Source organism: Phyllobates terribilis, unplaced genomic scaffold (assembly GCF_046119375.1).
Source record: "Phyllobates terribilis strain yellow unplaced genomic scaffold, ASM4611937v1 Scaffold_3__8_contigs__length_932513732, whole genome shotgun sequence".
Lineage (NCBI taxonomy): Eukaryota > Metazoa > Chordata > Amphibia > Anura > Dendrobatidae > Phyllobates > Phyllobates terribilis.
In genome coordinates, this window is record NW_027362763.1 from 839,259,874 (window position 1) to 839,279,143 (window position 19,270).

The following is a 19,270-nucleotide window of genomic DNA, read 5'->3' on the forward strand; positions in this document are numbered from 1 at the left end:
GATTTGGCTCAACGCCTGCAGGGATTGTCTCTGGAGGTGTCCGAGTTCCGGCAAAATGTGAGTAGCTGTTCTGGAGAGCATTTTGTTGAACCCAAGGTAGGACTCCCTGATATTTTTTATGGTAAACAACAAGATTTTTTTTCCTTTAAAAATGCTTGTTGATTATATTTTCGTTTGAGACTAAGGTCCTCTGGGAATGAATCACACCACATTGGGTTTATCATGTCACTTTTGAGCAAGGAACCACAGGGGTGGGCCTTTTCTCTCCAACCTAATGATCCGTGTTTTAGGTCAGTGGAGGATTTTTTTTCTGCTATGGGGCTATTATATGACGATCCTGATCGAGTCTCATCTGCTGAGACAGAACTGAGGCGTTTAAATCAGGGGTCAGGTGATGTTGAAAATTATTGTACACACTTCAGAAGATGGTCCTCAGAAGTGAAATGGAATGATTCGGCGTTAAAATGTTTTTTTCTTGCTGGTCTAAGTGAAAGGGCTAAGGATCTGCTGATTGCATTTCCTGCACCTGAGACCTTGCAGGAAGCCATGCAATCAGCTATACGTGTGGACAGGAGACTGCGTGCCAGGGTTAATGATGAAAAAATTTCTGCAATGGCAGCTCCTAGTCCCCAGAGGGTCTGCTCGGACGGCGGAGAACCGATGGAGGTTGGGGCGATGTCACTCCGCTCTCAGGAAAGAGACTGCAGGTTTTCCAAGGGATTGTGTTTTTATTGTGGTAAAACTGACCATTTGATTAAGAACTGTGAGCTTCGTTTAAGTAAAGAAAAAAAAAAGGTCAGTTACGCCCGTATTGCTTGTTTGAGCTCTAAGGGAGTATTTCTTTCAGGGAGTACCTCATTGCAGGAAGATTTGATTGAATTTCAGGTATTTGTGGATTGTGGTTCAACATTTAATGTGATTGATAAGGGGTTTTTGGAAAAACTTAAATTGGAATCCAAACCTTTGTCATCACCTATTTCTGTGATTGCAATTGATAACACTCCTCTGAAATGTATTACTCACAAGGTTGCTGAATTTCCCCTCACTATCAATGGCATTCACCATGAAAATTTGGATTTGGTGGTATTAAATAATTTACCCTCTCCAGTCGTTTTAGGTTTGCCTTGGTTAAAACTGCACAATCCTTTACTGGACTGGTCTACTAATGAGATTAAGTCTTGGAGTCCTAAGTGCTATGATAAATGTTGCAATGGTCGCATTGCAGCTGTGGAAAAAGGGGAATTACCTGTACCTATTCAGGATTTTTGGAAGGTTTTTCGGAGGAGGAGTCGCAAGTTTTAACTCCTCATAGGGACTATGATTGCACCATTGAGTTTGTTCCTGGAGCTACTCTTCCCAAGAGTCGCTTATTTAATCTGACTATCCCTGAAAGAAAGGCCTTGGAGGAATACATACAGATGAGCTTGGCTGCTGGTCACATTAGACCTTCTAAGTCGCCTGTGGCCATTGGATTTTTCTTTGTTAAAAAAAAGGACGGCGGTTTACGTCCATGTCTGGACTTTCGTGAAATTAATAAGATTACCGTACGCAATTCCTGCCCATTGCCGTTAATTCCTGACTTGTTTAACCAGTTAGTGGGGGCCAAGTGGTTCTCTAAAATTGATCTCCGGGGGGCATACAATTTGTTACGAATGAAGGAGGGTGATGAATGGAAAACTGCTTTTAACACTCCGGTAGGTCATTTTGAGAATCTGGTGATGCCTTTTGGTCTTACCAATGCACCCGCGTTTTTTCAGAACCTTATTAATGACATCCTGAGACCTTTGATTGGTAAGAATGTGGTTGTGTATTTGGATGACATTTTGATTTATTCACCAGATCTGGAGTCCCATTGGCAGAGCGTACGTGAGGTGTTGCAGTTATTGGGTGATAATTCACTTTTTGCTAAGCTGGAGAAATGTGAGTTCGCTGTGCAGAGAATTAGTTTTTTGGGCTACATTATCTCCAGCGAGGGCTTTGAGATGGACCAGGTGAAGGTTCAGGCTGTGCAGGAATGGCCTAGGCCTATTGGTTTGAAATCGATACAGAGATTTTGGGGTTTCGCCAATTATTACAGGAAATTCATTAAGAATTTTTCTATAATTGTTAAGCCGCTGACCGATCTCACCAGGAAAGGTGCGAATACGGTCCAGTGGACTACTGAGGCCATTGAAGCTTTTGTGTATCTCAAGGAGAGGTTTAGTTCTGCCTCTATCCTTATGCAGCCTGATGAGACCAAGCCTTTTTTGGTCGAGGTTGATGCTTCTTCGGTGGGGATCGGTGCAGTTTTGTCTCAGGACAACAAGGATGGAGTACATCCCTGTGCTTTTTTTTCGAAAAAATTTTCTGAAACCGAACTTAATTACGATGTTGGTAATCGGGAATTGCTGGCTATTAAACTCGCGTTTGAACATTGGCGTCATTTCTTGGAAGGTGCTAAATTTCCTATTCAGGTTTTCACAGATCATAAGAATTTGATCTATCTGGATGCTGCCAAGTGCTTGAATGCCAGTCAAGCTAGGTGGGCACTTTTTTTTTCTCGGTTTAATTTTTCTGTTACCTATATCCCTGGTACTAAGAATGTTAAAGCCGATGCTTTATCTTGCAGCATTTCTCCCATGGTTGGTACCGAGAAGTAGGAGAGTATTTTACAGGAAGGAGTTGTGGTAGCAGCATTGGACTCCGTTTTGGAAGATAGGATTCTGAAAGCCCAAGAGGATGCCCCATCTAACACTCCTCATGGGAGGTTGTTTGTGCCTAGAACATTTAGGAGAGATTTGTTTGTGGAGTATCATGAGCCTCGGTTGGCAGGTCATCCAGGAATTTCTGAGACTAAGAGACTTATCAGTCGCAGTTTTTGGTGGCCTGGGTGGCAGAAGGAAGTCATCAAGTGGGTGCGTCAATGTACGGTGTGTGCTAGGTCAAAGGCTTCACATACCCCTGCTGCGGGGTTGCTTTGCCCTCTGGAAGTTCCTAGTGCACCTTGGACGCATCTGGCAATGGATTTTATTACTGACCTTCCTGTGTCCGAGGGTTTCACTGTCATCTGGGTGGTCGTGGACCGTTTTAGCAAGATGTGTCATTTGGTTCCATTCATTAAGCTACCTTGCGCTAAGACACTCGCTAAGGCGTTTGTTAAGGAAATTGTCAGGCTCCATGGCGTTCCCACCGACATTGTTTCTGATAGCGGACCTCAGTTTGTGGCTCGCTTTTGGCGTGCTTTTTGTGACAGGTTGAGAGTCCATTTGTCATTTTCGTCTGGTTATCATCCTGAGTCTAATGGACAGACTGAAAGAAAGAACCAGGATGTTGAACAGTTTTTGCGTTGTTTTGTGGCAGACAATCAAGAAGGGTGGTCTGAGTTTCTGCCACTCGCAGAATTTGATCTTAACAACCACACATCCTCCTCTGCTGGGTATTCTCCTTTTTTTTCGTTGTACTGGGAGACATCCATCTTTTGGTTCGTTCTCCAAATTGGGGTCGGCGGTGCCGGAGGAGGAGAATTTTTCCGGTGATTTGGAGAGAGTTTGGACTAATGTACGTTGTAACCTTCAAGAGGCTAACAAAAAGTCCAAGAAGTATTTTAACAGGAAAGGTAAAGAGGTTTTGTTTACTGTGGGTGACATGGTTTGGTTGTCCTCAAAGAATCTGCGGTTGAGGAGTCCCTCTAAAAAATTGGGTCCGAAGTTTGTAGGGCCATTTAAGGTGCTTCAGGTGGTTAACCAGTCTGCTGTTAGGTTGGAGGTTCCCACCTCCTGGAAGATTAGTCCTGTGTTTCATGTTTCCTTGTTGAAAAAGGCTGATGTATCGGATAGAGAGGCCACTGTCACAGTTCCTCCGGTGGTGGAAGACGGCGAATATGAAATTTCTCGTATCCTGAATTCCAGAGGGCATAGAGGGAGATTGCAGTATTCGCTTGGAAAGGTTTCGGTCCCGAGGATAACTCCTGGGTAAAGGCGGATGATGTCTCTGCCCCTAGACTTGTCAGAGCTTTCCACAGGAGATTTCCAGATAGGCCTGGGCCTGGAGGATCCGGAGGATCCTCATAAAAGAGGGGGTTCTGTTAGAACTCTCCTGTTTGTTTTTGTTTCTATCTTGTGTTTTGCGGTCACGTGACCATCTTCCTATATATTCCAGCTCTGCCCTTCTGGCTTTGCTGAACTTCAGTGTTGTTTTGACTGTCTCTCTAGCCAGGTGCTTTTGTGCCTATCTATCTCTAGTTTGCTTGGTCCTCTGGGACCTCTAGTACTTTTGTCAGTTCATCTTTTGCTCTGCAACAACTTCTGTTAGGAGGTGTCCCATTTTTGTCCCAGTCCTTAGTTGTTTTAGGGACCCCTCCCTTTCTTTATAGGTCTCCATTCAGACTAGCCGAGGACGAAGGTGGGTCTGTTCACAAGGAACAGGTTGCCCGCTACAACATAGGGACTCAGCTTAGTCTTACTGTAGGGACAGCTCTCCCCTTCTTTCCCTAGTAGCTGTAGCCCTGTTAACTACACAGGGACTACGCAGTGGGCGCTAGGATGCGTGTGTGACTCACGCCGGCGTGTAAGTGCTCTCAGCCAGGATTGCTACCGGACTGAGGCGAATCACACCACGTGGCTCACAGGCGGTACCGGGAATATGGCATCTGCAGACTGCTCGGGGTGTATGGCGACCCCCTAGTCGGAGTCAGTCTGTATGGCCAAGCTACCGGCCTATTTCCACTGGCCTGCCTATTTCCACTACACCTGCCTATTTCAACTAAAGCACACGTGGAGCTCTATAGGCCAAGCGTCCACACAACAGCATCACTGCTCAATGATCAGAGCATGCTGCCATGTTTGTGGGCGGGCCTTTTAAAAATTAAGCCCCGCCCACCGTCGCACCATTGGTGACGTCACCCGCGACCAATCAGGCGGTGCCAGGTCACCGGACCAGCTGACTCCCAAACCACCAATCACGGTCCGCCATGTCGTGGGCATGCTCAGTACAGAAAAACCTGGACTTAGACTTTAACAGCCCTGTCTCCCTCCGCAACCTATGCTTCCAGTTGCTAGGCACAAAGGCCTGAGAGACAACCTGTATTTCTCGTGGACCAGCTAGGTGTTGGGACTGATGATGATGCTAAGCAGCATCACCCCTGGCTGGACCAGAATGGGAGACCATAGACCATTCTGGACCCATTTCAAATCTAGCAAACACCTAACACTAGTCCTCCTCCTGACTTTCTGGCAATTGTGTCTCATTATCATCCACCTCTTCTGACAGTCTCCCACCTTCGTATGACCGTGGCTGCTAAAAATTTTTGGGCATCGCTGCACGCAATCTCCTCTTGCCCCACTTCGGGCGAGAGGCCCGAATCTATAAATGGAAAAGTGAACAGCTCTTCGGATTGTCCAAGTGTGGGATCAGTTGTCTCCAAGCCCTTGGCATGATGGGAGGAAGGAGGATCAGGGTGAGGAATATGCAGTCCAGACTCACAGCTACTGAGACTTGACTCTGTGGAAGACAGGGTGGTAGTGGTGGTGGCTAAGTGACTGGAAGCATTATTTGCTAACCAACCAATAACCTTTTCACACCGCTCTGTGTTTAATAGTGGTGTTCTGCAGTCTCCTATTAATTGGGACAGGGAGGTCAAGCAAGAAGATGTGGGTGTTTGTTGTGGCACAATTTCAGCTAGTCCACAGCCTCAGCCTCATCCTCTGCATGCGCCATCATCACCATCACATCCACTTCCCCGTCCCTTGCCACGCGCCTTGCCCATTTTAAATAGGGGACAATATTTTCCACGTTCAGTACAAATGGCTGGATTTGAACCGTAGTGATATGTGATACATGTGACGGAAAACCACAGTTTTAAATATCTGGCCTGTAGGTAACTATTTTTAACAGCGACCTCGTGTCAATAACTTCGCTGACACACTGCAACAAAATTTCAGTGGAGGCAAGAAATGGCAGAATTTTCACCCTACTTATATGTGATCCATGTGACGGACAAACCTTAGTTTTAAATAGCTGGCCTGTAGGTAACTATTTTTAACAACGACCTCATGTCAATTACTTTGCTGACACACTGCAGCAAAATTTCAATGGAGGCCAGAAATGGCTGAATTTTCAGCTCAATTATACGTGATCCGTGTGACGGAGAAACCACAATTTTAAATAGCTGGCCTATAGGTAATTATTTTTAACAGCAACCTCATGTAACTTTGCTGACACACTGCAACAAAATTTCAATGGAGGCCAGAAATTACAGAATTTTCAGCGCAATTATATGTGATCCATGTGATGGACAAACCACAGTTTTAAATAGATGGATTTTTAGCGCTGTAATATGGAAAGGATCTGGCTGTATTCCGCAGTTCCAACAAGCAAATGGAGCAGAAAAACGGTGTTCTCTGGATTGCTTTTTAAGCAAATAATCAGGATTAAGATAAAAAAAAATATTCCTGGTCCCTGATACCTGGGGCTATTTCTAGAAATATCTGTAAAAGCACCAGCAGACAGAACTTGAATGGACCCTCTTGCTATAGGCACTGCAGTCTGCCACATACACTGCCTGCCTGACTAGCACTGATATCTATGCATCAGGATTAGTCCTCAGAAGGACTGTTAGTTGAGATGGATATGTGAATAATATATGGTGGTATACCTACACTAACTAAGAAACAAGCGAATATCTCCCTAGCTCAGCAGCACCTCTCCCTACACTACCTGATTCCAGAGTAGACTGTGACGAGCATGGCGGCGCCAGGTCTGATATAGACCTGATGACACTGTGTGGCCAGCCAATCACTGCAATGCCACAACCAACATGGCTGCAGCATTACGTGTTGCAGACAATCCCTGCATGTTCATTGGCGCTCTAATGAGCAGGGAGGGGACCCGAGCTTCCGCCGAGCTACTCCAGAAATCTCGAGCAGTGAGATGCTAGGGCGAGCAGTAGCGAACATGCTCGCTCATCACTAATTACCACTGAAGATTAGGACCAGTGCCATCTTCTAGCACCATTTATTGCAGTGAAATCTCTTAAAAGAGGGCCCAGGATTGCATCCAATACATTCTCAAACAGACTGCTATTGAATCCATTGTGAAAAGTACTAAGACCTTCAACTTGGCCAACCAATGTATATACATTTTATCCTACCAACAAGACTTATTATAATGAGCATGACCTTGGACTATTCTGATTGAGGTATCAACTCTACGGATTTTTAGATATATGCACAATCATTATTTCATGTACCATCATTGTTTTATCTATAGTGTTGTCATATACTCTGTACATTGTCGTCATCCCCTTCATTTCCAGTAAAATATTTATACACTTTTTCCTGATTGGATTGTTGCCTTAGGTCATTACTAAATCCCCTCTCCCCAGTACCACTCAGATTAACGTGATAGATTTGCGTTTGCATTTTAATGATCATTATACTGTTTTGCAGGGTTATGAGTGAGCCATTGTACTCAATGCAAGCAATTATACTGTGTGAAGATTTGTGTAGAGCCCGTCATACTGTGTGGAGAGCTGTATGGGGGTCATTATGCTGTTTGGAGGGCTGTGTGGAGGCCATTATACTGTTTGGAGGGTTATTGGGGGCCATTATACAATATGTAAATCATACCAAATCAATGCATTCTGTGTTTTTTCTTATGCAGTGTGGCAATTCACTCATGTGCACTGGCACATTGGCTATAATGAGTGCATCTTCTCTCCATGTGCAGCCTGTCACGTACAGAGACTGCACACATCCATTTAATATGCTCATCTGAACGAGCCCTTAAATCACTTTCTATTTATCCAAAGTTTATAAATAGTTGGCCTGGTTTAGTAATTAACCCCTTCACCCTCCAAGCCAGTTTTTACCTTTATGACCAGGCCAAATTTTACAATTCTGACCAGTGTCAATTTATGTGGTAATAACTCTGGAACACTTTAGCGCATCCCACTGATTCTGAGATTGTTTTTTCGGGACAAATTGTACTTCATGATAGTAATAAAATTTGTTTGTTATGACTTGCATTTATTTGTAAAATTATTGGAAATTTGGCGAAAATTTTAAAAATTTAGCAATTTTCAAACTTTTAATTCTTTATGTCCTTAAACCGGAGACTTATATCACACAAAATAGTTAATAAATAACATTTCCCACATGTCTACTTTATATGCATCATTTTTTAAACATTTTTTTTCAGAAGTTTAGAAAGGTCATCAATTTCAAATTTGTACAAATCCATTTTCTTAGGGATCGCATCACATTGGAAGTGACTTTGGGGGGGGAGGGGGGGGGGTATATAACAGAAAATACCCCAAAGTGACACCATTCTACAAACTGCATGTCTCTGAGTGCTCTAAACCACTTTCAGGAAGTTTATTAATCCTTCAAGTGCTTCACAGGAATTAAAGAAATTTGGAAGGAAAAAAATAACATGTTACTTAAGCCCCAAATTTTTTATTTTCACAAGGGTGACAGGAGAAAATGGACACCAAAATTTGTTGGCAATTTCCCCTGAGCATGCCGATATTCCATATGTGGGGGAAAATTCCTGTTTGGGCACACGGCAGGGCTCGGTAAGGAAGGAGTGACGTGTTGGAACGCAGATTTTGTTGAAATGGTCTGCGGGGGTCATCTCGCATTTGGAGAGCCCCTGATGTGCCTAAACAGTGGAAACTCCCCACAAGTGATCCCAGGAGGAAAGCACATGAAGTGGAATTAAGTGGAATTTTGGAGCTGTGCTGATACATGAAGGCAAGTGAAAACAGCAACACCCTGATTCCACACAGACCTCACATCTAACCTACAGTATACTACAGAGCAGGACACTCCAACCCCAAATTTTTTTTAATATAGATTGCAAGCTGAAATTTTGTGAAATTGTATTACCTAAAGGTAGCCACTAACATATTTAAAAATGACCTATGTGAACAGGTTATCAATAAGTACCTCCCGGACAACCCCTTTAGTGTCTTAAAATAGTTGTCAGAGATTATTATTTTTTAGTCACAAATTTTTGACTATAGGGGTAGTCTTATTTAGGTATTTTGAAAACTTCTGTGGATATGCCACAAATGATGCATATTTTTGTGAACCTTATCTTTGAAAAAAGCAGGGGAGCTATACCCTTGTTCATTAATTACCAGACATTTCCATATTCTATACACTCCATTAGAGGTTGTTTGGATTTCAACATTGAACTGTCAGAGTTCCTGAAAAAGCCAGTTGCTGCTTACTTGGTTAGTTGTGTAATGCGTATAAAAACGTGGAGAGAACTGCATGAAAACACTCCACCACTTCAAGTATATGAAAATATAGGACATCAGAGAATGTCCAGATTGTTGTGGGTCTCAGTGGATATGATGCACCTCTTAATGAATAGGAGGGGTTTGTAAATGAAAATCTATCCTACTCTATGGCATCCAAAGAGCTCAGCCCTAAAGCAATTAATTATTGCAGTCTGTATATTGCTTCTTTCTACTGTGCAATGTACAGTTCACCTGCTGTGGTCTCGTCATAAACGGACACATAAATACACAGTTATAGGAGAAAAAACTTTTCTGTACAATGTAATAATGTCGACTAGTGACAACTTCCAGTAAACGACCATCCAAAAGTCAGCTCATTCATTTTCATATGTATTGAATATTTTATCTGACATCTTTCAAGAATTATGGTTCAAGTGGTATCTGGACAAGACTGCTTCTATTTCTACATTATAATTTTCCAAATGACAATCAATAGGGAATAATTGTGCCATATCCAAATCAAAATCCACCACACTTACGGAATCAGGATGATTACAGCTAGGTCACATTGTTATGTACAAAGTTTGCTCTCTGGATTTTTTGGCTGACTCATGGTTAGAGATGAGTGAACCAGAACATAAAAGTTTGGGATTCATACCAGACAGTTAGTGTCCGGTGCTAAAGCCGAACACAGACTTCTCCCACAAGTCTGTTGCAATGTTCGGAGTTCCTGGGAAAGTCCAGGGAAAGTCCATTGCAATATGCGGAGTTCCATTGGAAGTCTGTTGAAGAGAGAGATTTTCCATCTCAAAAGTTCGGGTACTCATTGTTTTCAATGGGGTTCTGGTTCAACTTTGGGTACAGTTCTTTTGGAATAAAGTTTGAGTCGTGTACCAGAACCCAAACTTCCACAGTTCTGCTCATCCCTACTCAAGAAACATCCCCATCATGTTCTATAGCAAAATCCATATGCATTACGTGCAGCTTTATCATGGACTTTGATGCAGATTTGCCAGCTGTTTGGACAGCTGCAACTTTCCAATTCTACAATGGTGTAAGCAATCTGAAATAACCGCTGAGCTACAGGATGACCCTCCACATTGGTGTAGCTCTGAAATAAGTTCTCTCCTATATGCAGAAGTTTCTATTATATTATAATGATGATTCTTCATACATGCCAGCACTACTGCTCTTCTACACTTCTACTGAAAAAAATAGGCAAGTAGAATCAGGACTCCATTTGCATTACAACATTGAATATCCCTAATGGAAGGTAATAGGAACAGGTTTAAGAATCAACAGGACTTCATTATTTTGTCTTTTTAAATTGATTTAGCCAAAAGAATGAAAAACGAAGAGCTTTCTAAAACGCAACACTGATACTAAAGTCATGCAATGTTTTGCACGAGTGGAATTTAGATTTTAGGAACTCAAGCAGGAAAACTTCTTGGGAAGTGATTAACATGGTGAGAGGTAATTACATGCATTATTGGTTGGCTAGGATATGTTAATGTTTATTGCGTATCATGCTGAGTTAATTAGAGGCATGGTTTGCCAATACGCTAATTGGAAATTTAAATACTTTGCCTTGTTGAGCATAGATGAGTACAAAGGATTTACATTTTACAGACATTGCAATGTAATTTTTCATATTTCATATTTTCAAACTAAAATGTTTTTATACAAATGCACAAAGCATGGGCAACAAACAAGGAGAATTGGAACTACTAATGCAGGAAAAGGAATATGATGTCATTGGAATCACTGAAACTTGGTGGGACGATACACATGATTGGAATAAAAGGCTAAAAGGATACAACTTATTTGCAAGAAACAGACTTGATAAACGAGGAGGAGGTGTTGCATTGTATGTTAGAAAAGCGTATATCTGCACAGAGATTGAAGCTTCAGAGACTGGGAGTTCTGTGGAAACTGTTTGGGTAAGAATACAAGGAGAGAACAACGGAAAGGACACCATTGTAGGCATTTACTACAGGCCACCTGGGCAAGCTGAAGATATGGATGAACTCTTTATGTATCAAATGACCAAGTTCTCCAAAAAATATGACGTAGTGGTCATGGGAGATTTCAACTATCCAGACATTTGTTGGGAATCTCTCTCAAGTAAAACTAACAGGTCAAGCAAATTCTTATCCTCTCTTGCTGACAACTTTATCTTCCAAAAGGTAGGGGAGAAAACAAGGGGATCTGCTACTTTGGATCTAATCCTTATAAACAGGGAGGAAATGGTTGAGGAGGTAAAGGTGGCTGGGACCCTAGGAGGCAGCGATCATGCTATTATAGAATTTTGGATAACTAGAGGAGGAAGACATGTGAAGACTCAAACTTCAAGGTTAGATTTTAGAAAGGCAGATTTTAAGAGACTCAGAAAGAGAATAGGAGGGATCCAATGGCTGGATGTCCTTAAGGACAAAAATGTCCAGGAAGGATGGGAAATTTTTAAAAATGAGATTCTCAAAGCACAATCGTTAACAATCCCGAAAAGTAGGAAGAATGGGAAGCATTTAAGGAAACCAGGATGGATGAACACAGAACTTAAACACATGCTAAAAAGAAAGAAAGAAATGTTTATTAAATGGAAAGAGGGAGGCATATCTAAAGAAGATTATAATGCAGTCTGCAGATCCTGCAGGGCACGTATCAGGTTAGCTAAAGCTGACAATGAATTAAGGCTTGCAAGAGATGTCAAAAGCAATAAAAAAGGATTTTGGGGGTATGTCAAAAGTAAAAGAAAAGTCAAAGATGCTATAGGATTTTTACAGGATGAAAATGGAGAAATGGTAAGAGAGGATGTTGAGAAGGCCGAACTTTTTAATTCCTATTTTGCATCTGTTTTCTCTCAGAAAGAAAATGTAACATCAACTGATCTTCACTGTCCTTTTAAAGGAATAGAGGAATCCAAGTTATCTGTAAACCGAAAGATTGTGAGGGAATATTTAGCTAACATAAATGAGTTCAAGTCTCCAGGTCCAGATGAATTACACCCCAGAGTACTGAAGGAGATCGTAGAAGAAATTTTAGAACCACTCTCCATAATCTTTGAAAATTCTTGGAGAACAGGAGAAGTCCCAGAAGACTGGAGAAGAGCAAATGTTGTTCCTATCTTCAAAAAGGGGAAGAAGGTGGACCCAGGGAACTATAGGCCGGTGAGTCTGACTTCTATACCAGGAAAGATCTTTGAACAAATTATTAAACAACATGTATGTAAGTACATGGATAAGAATAAAGTGATTAACCAGAGTCAGCATGGGTTTGTAACTAACAAGTCATGTCAGACTAACTTAATTTCCTTCTATGACAGAATCACTGACTGGGTGGATCAGGGAAATGCTGTAGATATAGTATATCTTGACTTCAGCAAAGCATTTGACAAAGTATCTCACACCATCCTTATTGAAAAAATGACCAAGTATGCAATGGACCAGGCAACTGTTAGGTGGATTCATAACTGGCTTAGTGATCGGACTCAAAGGGTGGTTGTAAATGGCTTCACATCCAGCTGGATGAATGTCTCAAGTGGGGTACCACAGGGCTCCGTCCTGGGACCTGTATTGTTCAACATCTTTATCAATGATTTAGATGAAGGAATTGAGGGTAAGCTGATTAAATTTGCTGATGACACAAAGCTAGGAGGGATAGCTAATACTAGAGAAGAGAGAGAGAGGATTCAAAAAGACCTAAATAAACTGGAGCAGTGGGCAGCAACCAACAGAATGGTTTTTAACAGGGAAAAATGCAAAGTACTACATCTGGGCAATAAAAATGAAAAAAGCATATACAGAATGGGAGGAATAGAGCTAAGCAACAGTACATGTGAAAAAGACTTAGGTATACTAATAGATCATAGACTGAACATGAGTCAACAGTGTGATGCAGCAGCAAAAAAGGCAAATACAATTCTGGGATGTATTAACAGAAGCATACAGTCTAGATCACGTGAAGTCATTATCGGTCTTTACTCCTCTTTGGTCAGACCTCATCTGGAATACTGTGTACAGTTTTGGGCACCACATTTTAAAAAAGACATAGACAAACTGGAGCAAGTTCAGAGAAGAGCGACCAGAATGGTGACTGGTCTGCAAACCATGTCCTATGAGGAACGGTTGCAGGATTTGGGAATGTTTAGCTTGCAAAAAAGAAGACTGAGAGGAGACTTAATAGCTGTCTACAAATATGTCAAGGGCTGTCACATTGTAGAAGGATCATCTTTATTCTCATTTGCACAAGGAAAGACTAGAAGCAATGGGATGAAACTAAATGGGAGGAGACACAGATTAGATATTAGAAAAAACTTTTTGACAGTTAGGGTGATTAATGAGTGGAACAGGCTGCCACGAGAGGTGGTGAGTTCCCCTTCAATGGACGTCTTCAAACAGAGGCTGGACAGACATCTGTCTGAGATGATCTAGTGAATCCTGCTTTGAGCAGGGGGTTGGACCAGATGACCCAGGAGGTCCCTTCCAACTCTACCATTCTATGATTCTATGATTCTATGATTCTATGATATTCATTGTTGTAATTTTTTTATTTTCACCAGATTTACTAACGCACTGAAAATCAGAATACATTAACACCACATAAAAATTATACAGATGCTCAATAGGTTAGGTCCATTATAGGGTTTATTTTTCTCCATTTATCCACCCAAAATGGGAAGATTTCCAGAACAGGGGAAAATACTTCTATAGCAAATGTTTGGGGTAGTTTTCTTTCTTGTTCCTTCTTCTGGGATCCATTCCAATCTCTAGTTAGTATAGAACAGAAGAGGAACAGGCCACTCTGATAGTTGCAGAAAAAGGCTTTTGCACATGACAGTATTACAGCTGTGTTTTTTATGGAGATATAATAGGGCTGTATATCATGATTCACCTACTAGCGAGTAGAGTTAGTGGACCCTTGGACTCTCAAACCAATTGGGTAAACCTAGGCCTGCAGGTTAAGGTATTCCCCATTCCCATTCAACCCATTCAAGTTTCACTACAGTTTAATAGTAATAAGATCATGACAAATTTGAAAAATTAGACAACCTGTTTACTGTCTCCAGGTAAAGTAATTAGTCTGATGGTTAATTATAACAAGAATTTAATTAAAAGTGAATGGAGCTTATCTTCAATCTCATGCACTGTAAGCATGTTTTCCTGAACTCAAATCAAGTCTCTCTTGTCTTTTTTTAAAATAGTCCAAATACGATTAATATATTACCAAATTTAAACCAAATTATTGAGTAATATTGTAAAATGAAACTAGTAAAAAATAATACAAACTTATATACCAATAACGTTTACATACCTCACCAGGATCAAAAGTTCCAGTTATATAACAACGCCTCTTCCCAAATTCTAAGCTTTGTTGCTCCAGGCCTTTCCTATCAGCTGGTTAGGCTTACCCTGATGGTGCTCAATCACTACCTAGCCTCTATCTAGCCTCTTATTACTTCTATAGTCATGAGAAACACTTATTTAGCGTCTCTTGTTGTTTGTCTTGAGGTTGTACTTACCTAATTTTAAGAACTTGTAAGGACAAGATGTATTTTTATTATGCCTTGACAACATAAAACCAAAGAAATGAAAGAGAATCAATTTAGTTATTCTCTTGAATGTAGGCTAGAGGCAATTACTGAACACGCACTGGCAGGGCAAAATAATAGGTTAACTAGCTGAGAAGAACACTAGAATTCAAAGAGGGTGAGCTTAGTTTTTTTCATTACTGTATATCGATTCTGTGTGCGGACCCTGCTCTGTTCCTGGATTTGGAAATTCACATTGCCATTTGGATTGTTTGACTGGAACTTGTAAATCTTCTCTTGCTTATTATCCTTTTCCAGTTTCTTGACTCTGCTACTACTAGGTCATCTGGTTGGTCACGCCTTATCTAATTATGATTCATGGCTCGCTCTTACTCCCCTACTGTTCCATCACTGCTGATGGGTCCTTCAGCCAACCAGTGACTAGTCTGAGGGCTGGTTCTTAGGGATCTGAATGGTTAAGTACAAAACCTCCTTATGGTGCTCTGTGATAAAGAACAGGAGAAATTCCTTAGACTTTTCACTTCAATTTAATCAGTAGCATGACTCCAGTTATACAAGGTATGTTACTTAACAGTGATGCCAGCACTGATTGGGCACAGGGTTCACATAGAAACCTCACTTAGGTCCTAGGAAAGGGAGTGCCAACACTGCTGTAACAGCACAGGCATAGGAGGTGAGTATTGTTTTTATTTTAATGGGGCCAAACATGAAGAATGAGAACGGATTGTATAAGTATTGGTGAACCCCTTTAAGTTCTTCTTAAAGGATACTAAGACCATTGTGCTGATTTTTTTTTTTAAAGTAAAACTTTTTTAAATTTTTTCAATAACAAATGGTTTACCATTTTTTTGCAGTACCATTTGTGCAACGCCTATGCTGTACATTTTGAAATTAGTTCAACTATACACTGTTTCTTGCTGCTTTATGTTCCATTCTCTCAATGATAATGATACCAGGAGAAAGGTGGAAAGTATATAGACAGAAAAGTAAACAATTTTAGAGAGGAGAAGAAAAGAATCCAAGTCAGAATTTACAGTGAATGTATAGAGAGACAGAAGAGATCTCATACACACAGCATTATTGTCTATTTCAGCAAAGGAGAGCAAAGATCAAACAGGAGCTGTATCAGAAGGGGAAATCACCCCAGAAATAAAGCTGTGCTGATGCATGAGAGCCTGTCAAGCCAGTAGCATCTTTGACACACAGAAAGCATTTTAAGCAAGTAAAATTGAGAAAATCCACATGATATAAGTCTAAAAGTAGATTACAAAGGGTTCTGGAAATACTTGACAAATAAAGAAATAGTTTAGCTAAAGACTTTATGCAACTTTTCAACTCAAGGTTATCAATATCATATGTAAAAATCAGTTCAAGCCATGGCTAAAGAGTTCAAAACAGTATAGTAAGTATAATGTGCCATGGAAGAAGAACTTATTTCAGTTGAACTTTTCTCCTTTAAATGCAATAGTTTTTGTCCACAATAAAAAGTGTATGAGTATTAGAAAACTATCCATTTTATCATTTCGGAGAAAACAATGTTATTTTTAGTAAATATCTAATAATCCTTCTTAATATCCAGGACTCATCATCAATCCAAACCAGATGTTTATGAATCTGGGTGTTCTTTAACTTCACCAAAAAAAGATGTTGTTAAATCCAAGAAAAAGTATTTATAATAAACAAAATAACTTCACACTAAACATGGAACAGTTGACTCACATAGGCTGGTTTAATACATCCAAATAAGCCCTACTGTGCTGATGACATGCAAGGTATCATTAAAGGTTTTCTGGGATCAGTAAATAATATTTGTTAAATAAAAATTTATGTACCTTATTGATTCTGTGTTGCTTCCTTGGTGGTGATCCTAACTTGTCCCCAGTTACATGAGAAATAGACAATTTTAGCTTTATGGTTGCCTGAGGTCAAAATTGAAAGAGTGCCCCTCTATTCAGTGTAATATAAGTCTGCTGGGAATTGTTTATATGATACAGTGCAATATAAGTCTGCAGATTTTGGCTTTATGGTATTCATTCCTTTTCATTTAATCCCCTTAGGGAACTTTAACCTGTGATCATCTGATCACTTATATTATATACTGCATCAACATAGTATTGCACTGTACAATATAAATTACTGTCTTCTATGAAGGAATACAGTACAAGAATCACCATCAGTGCATGAATACAGCACCAGACTCACCATCAGTACATGAATACAGCACTAGAACAATCATCTTTACATAAATACAGTGGGGGGAATAAGTATTTGATACACTGCCGATTTTGAAAGTTTTCCCACCTACAAAGAATGGAGAAGTCTGTAAGAAGTCGTAGGTACACTTTAACTGTGAGAGACAGAATTTTAAAAAATCCAGAAAATCACATTGTATGAAATTTACATAATTAATTTGCATTTTATTGCATGAAATAAGTATTTGATAAATAGAAAACAGAACTTAAAGAGAACGTGGCTGGGTATCCAGCATGACAATGACCCATAACACACAGCCAGGGCAAGTAAGGAGTGGATCCATAAGAAGCATTTCAAGGTCCTGGAGTGGCCTAGCCAGATTCCAGACCTGAACCCACTAGAAAATCTTTGGAGGGAGCAGAAAGTCAATGTTGCTCAGTGACAGCCTTGAAACGTAAAACATCTGGAGAAGATATGTATAAAGGAGTGGGCTAAAACCCTGCTGCAGTGTGTGCAAACTTGGTCAAGGACTACAGAAAATGTCTGATCTTTGTAATTGCAAACAAAGACAGCTGTATTATTAGTTTCTGAATAGCTGTGCTATATATCTCCCTATCCATATGTGCTAGACAGGGTTGAGACCCAGGCAGACATTCACCAGGCCCTGGGGGTCTGAGAAATCTATTCGATGTATGGCTAGGATGCATAGTATTTCAATAACTCAATGTGGAATTATAGCTGTCTGAAACAAAGGAGACAGCATGGCTTGGATCCACAGGGGGTCTTCCTGTAGTAGCTCACCAGCTAGCTTGTGGGTGAGTAACTCCTTTGTTTGAAGTTCGCCAGGTGTCTCATTCAAACTACACATGCTTACAGGATAATTGTGAGCTGCCATTACATCCCGCCATCCTTTACAGGTTCAGGTCTTGAGACTAATGTTTAATAGAAGGGTTAGCACTCTGTACAAATCTGTGGTGCACGTGGAAGGCTGCAGTCCATAGAAATAATGAAGTCCCAGCACTCACATCAGTTTCAATGCTTCTTTAATGAATATCCACATGGAAAGACTTTTCAGCCCATCCCGAGCTATTGTCAATTGACAATTTCCATCCATACTCCCTTCAATACAGTGCAGAAAAGCACTCCCAAAGTATGATGTTTCCCTCTCCATGATTCACGGTTGGGATGGTGTTCTTGGGGTTGTACTCATTCTTCTTCCTCCAAACATAGCGAGTGGAGTTGATAACAAAAAGTTCTATCTTGGTCTCATCTGACCACAGGATCTTCTCCCATGCCTCCTCTGGATCATCCAGATGGTCATTGGCAAATGTCAAACGTGCTGTCGTGAGCAGAACCTTGCGTGCCCTCCAAGATTTTAATGCATCACGGCGTAGTGTGTTACTAACGGTAATGTTTGAGACTGTTGCCCCAGCACTCTTCAGGTCATTAACCAGGTCCACCCATGTAGTTCTGGGCTAATTCCTGACCTTTCCCAGAATCATCCTTACCCCACGAGGCAAGATCTTGCATGGAGCCCCAGACCGAAGAAGATTGACAGTCATCTTGTGTTTCTTACATTTTCTAATAATTGTGCCAACAGCTCTTGCCTTTTCACCAAGCTGTTTTCCTATTGTTTTGTAGCTCATTCCAGCCTTGTGCAGGTCTACAATTTTGGTGTCCTAAGACAGGTCTTTGTTCTTGGCCATGGTGGAGAGGTTGGAGTATGATTGATTGAGTGCATGGACAGGTGTCTTTTATACGCGTAACGAGATCAAACAGGTGCAATTAATACAGATAATGAGTGCAGAGTAGGAGAGCTTCTTAAAGAAAAACTAACAGGTGTGTGAAAGCCATAATTCTTGCTGGTTGGTAGGTGATCAAATACTTATTTCATGCAATAAAATGCAAATTTAATTATTTCAAAATCATACAATGTGATTTTCTGGTTTTTATTTTTAGATTCTGTCCCTCACAGTTGAAGTGTACCTACAATAATAATTACAGACCTCCCCATTCTTTGTAGGTGGAAAAACTTGCAAAATCGGTAGTGTATCAAATACTTATTTTACCCATTGTACATCATCAGGAGCCTTCAACTGCCAGTATGTCCTTAACATTGGAAAGAAAATGCTGGGAGTTGTTGTTAGCAGCTATCGTCAGACTGCGGAACATACAGGAATCATAGTACTGATTCGGTGCATTAGATGCAGTCATTAACACAAGTAAACATTTACATCCAGGTATCTCGTGCCTTCTTAATTGGAGACATTCCCTTTCTTCTCCATCTTGTCAAAACACCATGAGTT